Raw genomic sequence first — 12,259 nt, 5'->3', positions numbered from 1 at the left:
ATCCTTCCAAACTTGGAATGTCTGATGAGTTCACTTAGTCCATGACTTTGAGCTCCATCTGTCCATAACTGTCCTTCAGGGCAGGAGTGATGGTGTATGGTGTTGGATTGTTGAAAACTATTTGAACTAATGCGGGTGTTTCACCAAGGGGTCAAGAATAATATGAAAGGAGCAAAGACAAATTATAGTTGTAGAATATGAGAGCATTAAAAACAAATAAATCAGCTTTAAATGACTAGATTTGTGAGTCCCTGGAGAGCACTTTTGCAAGAAGTACCAGTCTTATCACTTCCTGACCACACACATTCTTTCTAATAAGATCAAAAAGACATTCGCAGCTCCATGGCCTTTCACATCAATTTCACTACCTAAAGCAATGGTCCCATTTTTCATTCACTTCAATCTTTCCCTGCTCAAACAATAATCATAGAACAAACAAAGAAACAAACAAACAACAACAGTGCAAACAACAACTATGCGCAAAAGCACATAGTGATGACAGCATCTTTCCTGCAGTAATGCAGCATGAGATCTGAAGATCTTTGTTTTCTATATGCATAGCTCCAGAGCACAGCCAGAGATCTGGGATTGATGGTAGGGGTCATTATCATCACCAAAGTAGCGTAAGACCTAACATATACTGAAAACTCAGAAGCATGAAGGAATCAATGTATCTAACACTGACCAGAGCCAAGCTTGTATTCCCCTGTAAGTTAATTTTTCACGGAAGAATCTTATAAACAGGAATTAAAAAAAAAAAAAAAAAAAAAAAAGCAGGTAAAATTAAAAACAAAATCTTTGAGAATGAACAGACTATCTAAGCTGGTGCATTTCTTGAAGTTGTAGTGGATACATGTGGCAAGGGTTTGTTTTATTTTTTTTTTTGGGAGGGGGGGAGGGTGGCTGTAGGGGTGGCTTCTGTGAGAAGAATCCAGAAGCTGCCCCATGTTAGATAAGGGGCCCACAGCTGGCCAGAGCCAAGCCAATAAGCAGTGCTCCAGGCAGGCAGCAGCAGTTCCCCTGTCGCCTGTGGAGAGGCCCCTGGTGGAACAGGCTGTCCCCCTGCAGCCCGTGGGTCCCACATGGAGCAGATCTCCACGCTGCAGCCCATGGAGGAGCCCCTGGTGCAGCAGGTGGCTGTGGCCCGGAGGAGGCTGTGGCCCGGAGGAGGCTGTGGCCCATGATGGGCCTCCTCAGGAGCAGGCCCCAGGCCGGAGCTGCAGCCCGTGGAGAGGAGCCCATGCAGAAGGTGATTTGTGGGAGCTGCCGCCTGTGGGGGACACGTTGGAGCAGTTTGCTCCTGAGGGATGGACCCCGTGTTACAGACCCATATCTGGAGCAGTTCTTGAAGAGCTGCTGCCTATGGGAATCCCACACAGAATCAATTCAGGAAGATCCCATGGGAGGGACCCCATGGGAAGGAAGGGAGTGACTGAGAAGGAGCAACCGAGGAGAAGTGCTATAGACTGACTGTGGCCTCCATTCCCCTGTGCTGCTTGGGGAGAGGAAGTGGAAGAAGGTGGATGGGGGGAAGGTGAATTTTTTTTCCCCTCTGTTTCTCACTTCTGTAGCTTGTTAGTAATAGGCGTTATTTTTACTAATCTCTCTGTGCTGAGTCGTTTTTGTCTGTCAAAATAATTGCTGAGCGATCTCCCTGTCGTTATCTCAATTCTTGATTTCCTTGCATTGTATTTTCTCCCCCTTTTTCCTTTGAGGAGGAGAGACAGGGCAGTTCTGGTGAAGCTCAGCTGCCAACCTGAGTAAAACCACTACAGCTTATGCCTGTTACTGAACTTACCTGCAAGAAAGGTATTTTGAAAATCCCTTTTGGCGGTAAAGTATTCATAACTATTTATTGCCAGCGGATACAACTGCTATTTCATGTTATATCAGCTGATAGATCAAACAAAGACTAAGAGCATTGAGGTACAACTTAGTTAAGCCAAATGTTCAGAGCATTGTCAAAACATCTTTTGATGAAACAAAAGTAGTCCTGCTTCTAATTTAAATAAAAGACAAGAAATTGAGAACAATTTCAAACTGAGACCTGAAACTTTCTAAATTAATATTTTTAGGTACTAATTCACAAAGAAACTTTTCCATTATGTCTGTCTTTTCAATATTTTCTCTCTCTTGAAAAGTAATTTTATAAAAGTTAAAGAAGAAAACTCCATTGCTAAACTCCAGAGTTGACAGATGCTGTCTATTAAAAGTGAGAGGTTTCTTCTAATTGTAACTAAATATGATTCAGCACAAATTGCTCATATGGCTTAGGAAAGGATTATTTTCTCTAGCTATTTCTTTCTCCTCATCATGCTGACATGTTTTCCTTATTCATACACAGTATCTGGTTTGGGCTGGAGCCTCAAGCACTAGAAAAATCCTGTTCTTGTTTTATTATGACACGACTTTAAATCTGGCATTCTTAGCTTGTTGCATCTCATCTGATTTCAAATCTATTTTGGTAAAAGGCAAAATTGCTTGGTAGTACCTTACCCCATCCATTACACATTTGGATATTCTAGGAATAGTTCTGATAAAAATACGATTAGGTAAATTGCATTAGTGTCTGTGATTTTTATGAGCTTTATGCATGAATTTATCTAAACATTTTTTTAAAAATGACAGCTAAAATAGAAATAAAAAACAACCAGGCTAATTAGATCAGGTTGCATCCAAGAGCAAAATCTGTGAAAAAGCCTTACAAGTTCAAAGTCAAATATGGCATTGGAGAAATTAAATCCCATGTAGAGAATTAAAGATGATTTATTCACCAGACCAAGAAGCAGACAGGAAAACAGCAGCTTTATGCTGTAGTTACAGTGTTTGTAAGACAGTGGTAAGAGAAAGCCAGCCTGAGAAAAGGGATTATAGGAATCTAGTCTAGAGCTAAAATACATAATCACAGACCAAAATTTCTATGTAATTAGAGAATTAGGAAAGTTATAGATGTGGTCTGCTCATCAGAAGGGAAAACTTTTGCCAATAATTCCCACATTGTCAAGTCAGATAAGAGTGAAATGTGATGCTCAGGCATATTTTGCTGAATTATCCTCTCTGTATCAGTATATGTGGCAAACATGTTAAAGTCTCAGCACTGTCATCTTCATAGCATTTCCAGATTTCCTTTCTATTTTCAACTGATTTTTTTTTTTTCATGCTTTTATTGCATTGCAAGAATCCATATAATTTAAACGTTACTTGAAATTCATTATTTAGGTGCTACCAATGCCACAATTCATGCAGAGATTTCCACTGTGGATGCTTTTCCCACCTCTTTGCTTATCTAAAGGACCTACGCAAAATAAATAAATAAATAAAATCAGGGCTAAAAATAATGGCAATAACAAGAAACTGTGCTACAATCAAAAGAGACAATTAATATATAAATAAAAAATAACTTAAAAATTAAAAGAGCTAGAATTAATGTTTTACTCACTGAGCTTCAGAATTTTACTCTTTTAACGCTTACACTGTGGCATTTCCTTCTAAAAAGAAAGCAGTAGGTACTTTATCTGCTCTGTAAGGCAGACTTGTAAGAGAATCTTTTCCTCACTCTTTCTGTCATTTAAATGCACACATCCTTCATTGCAACATGTCAGCCTCTGAAGGTTCAGAGGTTCAGTGTGGATGTTTACCAAAAGAAACCTAAGCTTCTAGTTTAAAATTTCTAACAGTCCTGTGGGTAAAGGTTGCCTTGACCAATTTACAGTATTTCTGTTTTGTTCAATTCAGAAATACAGTAAAGATACCACCATTTACTTTCAACTAAAACAAAAGACAGCAAAAATGGGTACATCTCGCTGTGAAAACCATACAAGTCATAGAGTTCAGTCATGTGAGGTACTGGCTCTGATGGCTTCCTGTGAGATACAGCATTGTTTTAGTGTAGTCAGTGGGAACCAAAGGACATGAAATCAGTTTGCCTGATTTTGAAATGGAATTGTTGCAAATTAAAGAAGGTTAAAGTCTGTTATATCCAGGCAAATTCTTCTTTGGGTCAGGTTTTTGAAAGCCTTGGTTTTTATGGAAACTGAAATGATACAATTTCTGTGATGAAAACAACACAATCTGGAAACAAAATGATCTTTTCTCACCTGAGCTTCTCATTTTCATGAAAGTATTACTTCTCTTATATGAATATTGCACGAAAGTACTTTTCACCACAGTAGGATGTATAACAATTTTTAAACCACCCTCTGGCCTGTAGATTTTTAACTCAATAATTTTAGTCTTCAAATACTAATGTGATTTTTTTTTAACGTCTTCAATGCACATTGAGATATTGAATGACATCTAACAAATATATATATATATATATATATACATATATATATATTTTCACTATAGTTTTTCACAACCACGAGGAATTCTAACTCTATTCTTGGAACCAAAGAAAGAGGAATACACACCAATATTTAAATTTCTCTTCAGAAAGATCCAGAACCAAATTATGTATTATGGCTAAAAGGTAAAGGAAGCAGTTCCTGTTTGCTAGTGATATCAAGATAAAACAGATTTTTATAATAACATTTTAATAAATAGCCTAATTACTCTAAAAATATGACAGAGCAGCCTTTTAAGAGATTCTTATTTTATATTACAAGTAAAACAAGAATCTCAGATATCTATCACAAAAAAAAAAGATACTATTTATCATTGCAAATGACTTTTTTTTTTTTCCCTCAGCTTCAAAGTCACACTTGACTAATGCTGAGAAAAAAAGCCAGACATTGTTTGTGATTGTGAATTGTGAATTTGAGAAATGTATGAACATGAACATAGGGAAACCACTTCATTTATTTAGAGGTAATTTTCTGTACAATATTTGTAGTAACCAGCAGGAGTGTAATTTAAATGCCCCAAACCTCTGTCTGTAGCCTCTGTTCAGCTCAACGTGTATCAAAGTAATTTACAGCTTTCACCACCCAAATTAGGTGAAATGTAATCTCTAGAAAAATCTCTCTAGACATGCTAGACTCATTAGCTTATGATGTTTGTGAGCACATAAACATAATAACCTCATCTGTACTTGTTATTGTGAAAACATCAGTTATAATTGTAAATATTTGCATTATTTTGGATATTTGTGATCCCTGATTAAAGATACACTTGTGCTCTTTGGGTGGCAGAAACCTGAGCTCAGGTCATTTTCATCGTCCTACAGCTAAAAAAAAATCATGAAGTAAAAAGATCAAGAACGTTTTAGGCACAACAATATATGTTTTTTGCCCAGCTGATCTGCTGAGACTGAGGTAATGTCTTCAAAGAGTCCTCAATTAGTCTTAAAACAAGTTATTCAGTAAGCTACTAAATCTTAACCATAAATCAGAAGGCAGTGTTGCCAAGTATCGTTGACTAATCTTGATCATCACATTTTCTGGAGACTTCTAAATTACAAGTTCTTGAGTTTTGTCCTAAATCTCTCTTAAAATGGTGTTGGCTTACTAACTCATATGAGATTTCTTACAAAACATGAATGACTTTTCATATTTCTCAAATTGCATGCGAGTATGGCTTACAGCTGAATTCTAGACTACATGACTAGTTAAGAAACCATTAACATCATAGCTAGAAATTATTTATTCAGATATTCTAAGTGAACACTTAAAATTAGATGAGGTGAAATTGAGGCTTATAAACCTGTTTACTTAGTTAGTGGGTGTTTAAGTAAGATTAAAATGTTAGGAAGACAATATGAAGAACCTTATATTTTCTGTTGTGTGTTGGTAGGATTTCTTCTTTTGCTACAGTTTGATCGTCATTTGTCAAAGCTGTTCCAGGTAGTTTCAAGTACAACATTAGGTAAAAGGCATCTTAACATTTTTTCAGATTTGCTTAAATAATTTAACATCATATCTAAAATTGAATTTCAATTGATGTAGAAAGTCTTGAAATCACTTTGCTTGAGCATTTAAACCAGTGTTATAGTCTGAGCATAATTGTCTCATAGCAAAACTATCACAGAAGGTGCATAGGTTCAACAAAAATTAAATTTGCCTCATTTTAGTTTAGTTTAGTTTAGTTTTGTGTACTGTTTTTCAGAGCTTATTTTTAGTACTTTATCTTTTCTAGCACTTGTCTTTCTCATCTCAAATGCTTTTATGATTTATGTAATGCCCCTCTTGTTTATCCCGAATGGAACTGTCTCTGTAGTGCCAAGACTAAAAGCCTTACAAAAATATATGGTTACTTGTTTCCTCCATACTCTCTTTAAACTGAAACTGAACAGTGTCATCTTTTGCTGGAAAGTTTTTGTGTTGGGTTTGTTTTTTTTTCTTTCTTGATTGACTGTAGTGCACTCACCAGGTAATAAAGCTCGCTTTTAAAGGAAACATATGAGGCTATATCCACTGAACTCCAGCACCCTTAAATATTTATAGATACAATAGCGCATGTTGCAGTGTGAAATAAACGTTGGGCTTTGTATATTTAGTAGCTTCCAGTAGAGGCACTAGAAAGGAATGGGGGAAAAAAAAAAAAAAAAAAAAAGGAAAGAAAGGAAAAACTCTCCCAGAATTTTTGCAGTCTGAAGAACTGGATTTAACAAATAAATAGTTCATGATGTGCCAAAACTGAATTGGCAAATGATTGACCACATCCTATATTGCAAAAGGAAAAGGCTGCTGTTGTTTTTACAAGTGTGTTTCATTCAACGTTTGACTTCGTTGTATAAATATTATGGAGCTGCCTTTTCAAAATTAACCTTTATTATAGATTAGCTGCAGACAGGGTTGGAAAAGGGAGGAAGCACAGAAATTAGGGGATAGGAGAACCCCAAAAGTCTTAATCCCGTATTTCCTGAACCAAAACTGCTGAAGTCTATGAAAAAGTTCTAGGGAACTCAGAACAAAGAAGTAAGTTTTAAAAGCCGTTTGCTCTTACAGCTGAAATGCAGTGAAGAAAAAAATGTGTATGTGTTTTCAGGCACTAGATGAAATTTCCAGGGAAACAGGGAGATGAATGGTATGTTACTAGAATTCTACAGCTGTGTTTCAATCAGAACTTTCAAAGGATATTTAACAGATAGTTTCGAAAGATTTTCAAAAAAAACTTAAATGACAGGAACTACTGCATGCTTCAGTGAATTTTCAGTTTCTAAGGCTCTTCAGTGCATTAGAAAATTCCTTGTGAGAATATGAGCAGCAGAGAGACAAAGCTAGGCATAGTAATTTAGCTCCATTTTGCATTTAGGTGATACTTTTGTCTTGAAACCTCTGCACTGATAATTAAACAAAATTTCTGAGACAGAGGGATATTCTTTCCTGAATCTATGGTCGGTTTTGTGAAAAGTCAAAGTTAATAACAGTAATAGCAATAGTAGTAGTAGTGGTAGTAATACTACTACAAATAATAATCTGGGAGTTGCCATTAAATGGGCCAGAAATATTAAAATAGTATATTGTGTTCCTACCACTGAAGAGCTTTTTCAAATTCTGTGTTCCAGGATCTTCCCGCTTTGGAATATGCAGGGACATATTTGGAATTGAATAGAAATCAATTCTTGTAAACAGCTCCCTTCCAGCCGTTTTGGTCTCAGAGCCTATTCCAACAGCTTTGCAAGGTATGAGATTTGCAAGGTATGAGAAAGATGTGAGAAAAACTTCTTTTCCTTCCCTGCTTCGCTGATAGTAAATATGGCCTCTTTTCCTTCCCAGATCCTAGTTGCAGCTCACAGCCATTCCCTCTCTCCCTTTTTTGCTTCCAGCACTTGAAGACTGTAACCCTAGATGCTATATTTCCTTCCTTTCTTTAGCAAATATGAACATAGAAAATGCTTTAGATAGGGTTGGTTGCATATTATAAAGTCAAAATAGAAAGTAAATGGAGTGGTCAGCTCAGGTAATTACTTGTTTTAATGTAGTATTTGTCATGAGAAAAATTACTTGTACTTTCTTTGTCCTTCATTTTCATTGAGTGTCAGATCCTTGGTATAAAGCAGAACTAATAACACTGCCTAATTTCATAGAGTATGTATGAGTTGTAATTAATTAATACATGAAGACTGTTTAGAAAACTGAGTTAATATAAATGAGGGAAGTAGGGGTTATTGTTGTTCCCTTCTATATGCTTTTCAAGACATATACACATATACCTGGCCACTGGGAAATGCTTTAAGCAGTCTAAAGAAAATGAAATCGTGTTTTATGCAAGTACATATAATATTGTGGCAAAGACATCTTAAAGTCACTGACAGTATTCAGAATAAACCTAAAAGAGTGAAACTCTTTTTTGGTAATATAACAATTCCTTCATTCTTTAGGCAACCACACTGTGTTGATTAACAAAACATGCTGTTAATGTTGTGCTCCACATAGGTAAACTATGTACAATAGTTTGGATCCCTTCTGAATTGTAAAGACCTCTCCTGTATGAGTTTTTTGTTTGTTTCATTGCTTTGTTTGGTTTTGTGTTGTTTTTGCTAATAATTACTTTGCAGAGCAGAAATTTAATTTCTGTAGCATTGCTCTTTGAAAATACAGAGCTAAAATCTGTTTCACTAGCATCTAACAACTTCTTCCCCTGGGTTCAGGTGTGACTGTGACAGAAATTTGACCATAAAGGTAGAGAAATGTTGAAAGCTGTAAATAACATTTGCTTAGTAGTGAATGGGTGTGAGTTCTGAAGACAACCAAAGAAATGATAGGAAAATTATCATAGTAGAAGTGGGTTAAAATGGTAGCTGACTGTAGCATAAACTAAAGGCAAAAAGACTGAATTAATAAGAAGTAGAGTTTAGTCCAGTGTCTTCTAGGATTGTAAGCCATGGAGAGTGCTCCAAATTCCAAAACGAAACCCAAACCAAATTCAGATTTTCTGAGTTGATTTATTTATTTGTATTTTGAACCATTATGTTGGATTAAGACTTCTGGGACACTTATTCAAACCTGATCTTTGTTATTACTACATAATACTCCTTTTTTGCTCGTTTGCGTTACAAGCAAGTGTAAGGAAAAAAGAAATAACTGCTGCTTTCCTACCACTGCCACAGTGAACTATCAGGGTACTATGTTGGAGGAGAAACTGCATCATACAATTGGAAAAAAAAATATTGATTTTTCCCTTCCACACCACAAATTTATAGAAATGAAAGCATTTTAATTTTTTTTCAAAGTGGATATTTTTTAACTTTCTATCAGTTTCCGTTTTTTTTTTTTTTGTTTTTTTCCAAACTATGAATTTAAAGATGTCATGACTGATGTATTTCCACACCTTGAACTTCTTCATTATTGAATGGTAAAATATCACTAACTTTCTTTAAAACAAACTTAACCCACAATGTCAGAATGGTTAATTTAGCCCCTGTACGTGATATGCAATTGTTCTGTGTTCCAGTTACTGTTTTGTAATAATTCTGGTCATATATATTTTGTATACTTTTTCTAGTTCTACTGAAACATTTTTGAAGTGGCATAGCTCTTGCTATTTACAACATTTGGAACTTTTTTTTTTTCCCCATCTAAATGCAACAACATAGGACTCTTGTTTCAGTAGATTTGGTTTTTCACCTTCATTCATCATTTTTATCACATTTTAACCTAAACTTCCTGAACCCCATTGTGAGGATACAGATTTTCTGAATATAAGGGAAAAAAATCTTTACAATGACTTTGATCTTTGGGGTGTGTTGCCAAGAGAAGTTGTAGAATCTCCACATAGAAACCCAACTGGGTAAAGACCCTATCAATGTAATGTAACTTGGAAGCTGTGCCTGCTTTGAGTGAGAGTTTGGAACAGAGGACCTTCAGAAGTCACTTCTGATTTAAATTATGATTTTGTTGTACTTCAGTTCTTCTGCCAATATTTTTAGCTGTTCAACCAGTTAGCTCCCATAAAATCATTAATTTTATGGTCGTTGGCTTGGGAAGCCACTTACTTGTGGCAGTGTCTGCAACTCACTTTAAAACATCTTGTATTTCTACAAACAGTGCTCTACTTCCTCTTCATTCATTGTTCATTGGGTATGGAACAAACTGGCTGCAAAGAAGTCAGGGATATTAATGTTCTTTCTGAGCACAAGGAGAAAGTATGTTCAGTCTAATACAATTTTAAATTTCATGAAAAGAAGACAAAATATCAAGAAGGTTAATAAATAAATTGTTGCTGAGAGAATGCAGAGAGGGTGTGCCTGTTCTCCATGAAGGGTTGAAATCCTGAGGCTAAGTGAGCTACACTCTGAAAATACTAGATTTTGAAAATCTTTTCAACACATTTTGAATCAACTGTGACTGACTTTTGCATAATTAAGTTGCTCAAGTCATTCTGCAAATCTGGGATAACTCCTATTAAAGAAAAAGGATAAAAAAGATAAAAAGGAAAAAAAAAGATGTCGTAGATTCAAAAGACATTTCCATACTTAGGGAAAACACAGATTATAAAGAAACAACTAAATTACAAGGTATAAGGCAAGAAAAAAGCACGACAGAAGAAAGTTCAGACTTTCTCCCCTCTCTTATGTCTCTGTTTATATTCAAGTATTTTTAAACACCGTGTGTTGGGAATGGAGAATTGTATTTTGAATGAAAGAGACATCTAAGTCCTATAAAGAAAACAAAACAAAACAAACAAACAAACAAAAAACATAAAAACTGTTTTTAAATCTGTTATTTCTCTTTCTCACAATAGGAGACAAAAAGTGCCGTACAACTGGTGGAGTTGTATCTAAGGTATCCCCCAGTCTAAATAAAAGTGAGAAAAAGAAGAAAACACAAGATAGGTTGTATATATATATTTTTTTTGGATTCTGCTAAAAAAGGAAAAACAACAAATTTATGTGTTGAGGCATTTTCAATAGGATATGCTGCATGCTACATGTAACATTATACATGTATATTACAATTATATACATGTATATTACAATTTCTCTACAAACAAACATTGCATCTCATTTGGTATTTTATTGTTGTTTTTGTTTTTGTTTTCCTGCTTTTTTTGTTTGTTTGTTTATTTGTTTGTTTGTTGGTTATTTTACTTACAATCCATAAGCAATACACATACACCAACCTGGAGGAAGAACAGTCTAAATATTATGATATGGTTTTTTTTCCACTTCATTATATGTAACAGAAGAATGTAGCACCACAATTAAACTTTTTGTTCATGATGTACCCTAGGTAACTTTGTTTCTGTGTGCCTTACTGCTATATAAAATCTCTTAATCACGTTCCAGAGGCAGTATTAAACATCCAGATCTAGAATCATAGAATCATACAATCATAGAGTATTCTAAGTTGGAAGGAGTACAACTCGTGACTTCACAAAGAATCACTTAAAAAAAACCAACAGAATGTATGTCTGAGAACGTTGTCCAAATACTTCTAGAACTCCATCAGGCTTGGTGTCATGACCACTGCCCAGGGGAGCCTGTTCCAGTGCTTGGATACACAAGTGCAGAGCCTTTTCCTAACATTCAGCCTGAACCTCCCTCTTACAGCTTCATGCCATTCATTTGTTCTATCTTTGTAACACCAAATGAAGGAAAATCTATATTGTCACTCTTTTTTGTCTCAGAGACGAGGTGACTGTCTAGCCAACAACTGCTGCGTGGCCCAACAGTAAAAAAAAAAAAAATAAATCCACATTAGAATTTACATTATGAAGTAAAATTCATTCAGAAACAAGAAGACTGTCTAAGCCACTTATTTTACATGTTGCATCATGGTTTAATCTAGCTGTCTTTAAATGAAATCATTTGTACAGGATGAAATCTGAACTTTTCTTTCCGTCTTCAAATGGTTAAATCTTTTTGACAGGCTGGAAGTAGCTCAGTTCGCTGTTCCCATTTTAGTCTAAGACTGGCAATTTCTAAATAATTTTTAGAAGTTGTGGGTATATCCATCAAATACACTAAGGAGATGCTAGAAAGAAAAAACATAGGTAACTGTGGAAAGTGTAATTATACTATTTAAGGAAGCACATAAAACCAGTATTACTGAATGCTGTATAACCATTTTTTACCACAGTAATAAAGCTCTAAACTCTACAAGCTTACTAACAACACTAGTGGGATTAAGTTGTCTTTGGAATATGTGTTCTGCCTCTTCAGTTTTTTTTTTGTTTTTTTGTTTTTTTTTTTTAATTCTGGAATGTGGACACACTTTTTCCCCTTCAAAAATTTAAACAGCTTGAAGGGGATAGGGTGAATAGCCTGCCTTGTCTGAGTCTAAGTTAGAAAATTTGCTTCTAGGGAATGTACAATGGGATTTGTATTACCTTTTCTGAGATATGAAAGAAGGACTATGTCCAGTTCATAATTAAC

Source organism: Anas platyrhynchos, chromosome 5 (genome assembly GCF_047663525.1).
Source record: "Anas platyrhynchos isolate ZD024472 breed Pekin duck chromosome 5, IASCAAS_PekinDuck_T2T, whole genome shotgun sequence".
Lineage (NCBI taxonomy): Eukaryota > Metazoa > Chordata > Aves > Anseriformes > Anatidae > Anas > Anas platyrhynchos.
The sequence above is the reverse complement of the archived record's forward strand: the minus strand, read 5'-3'. Positions refer to the sequence as shown.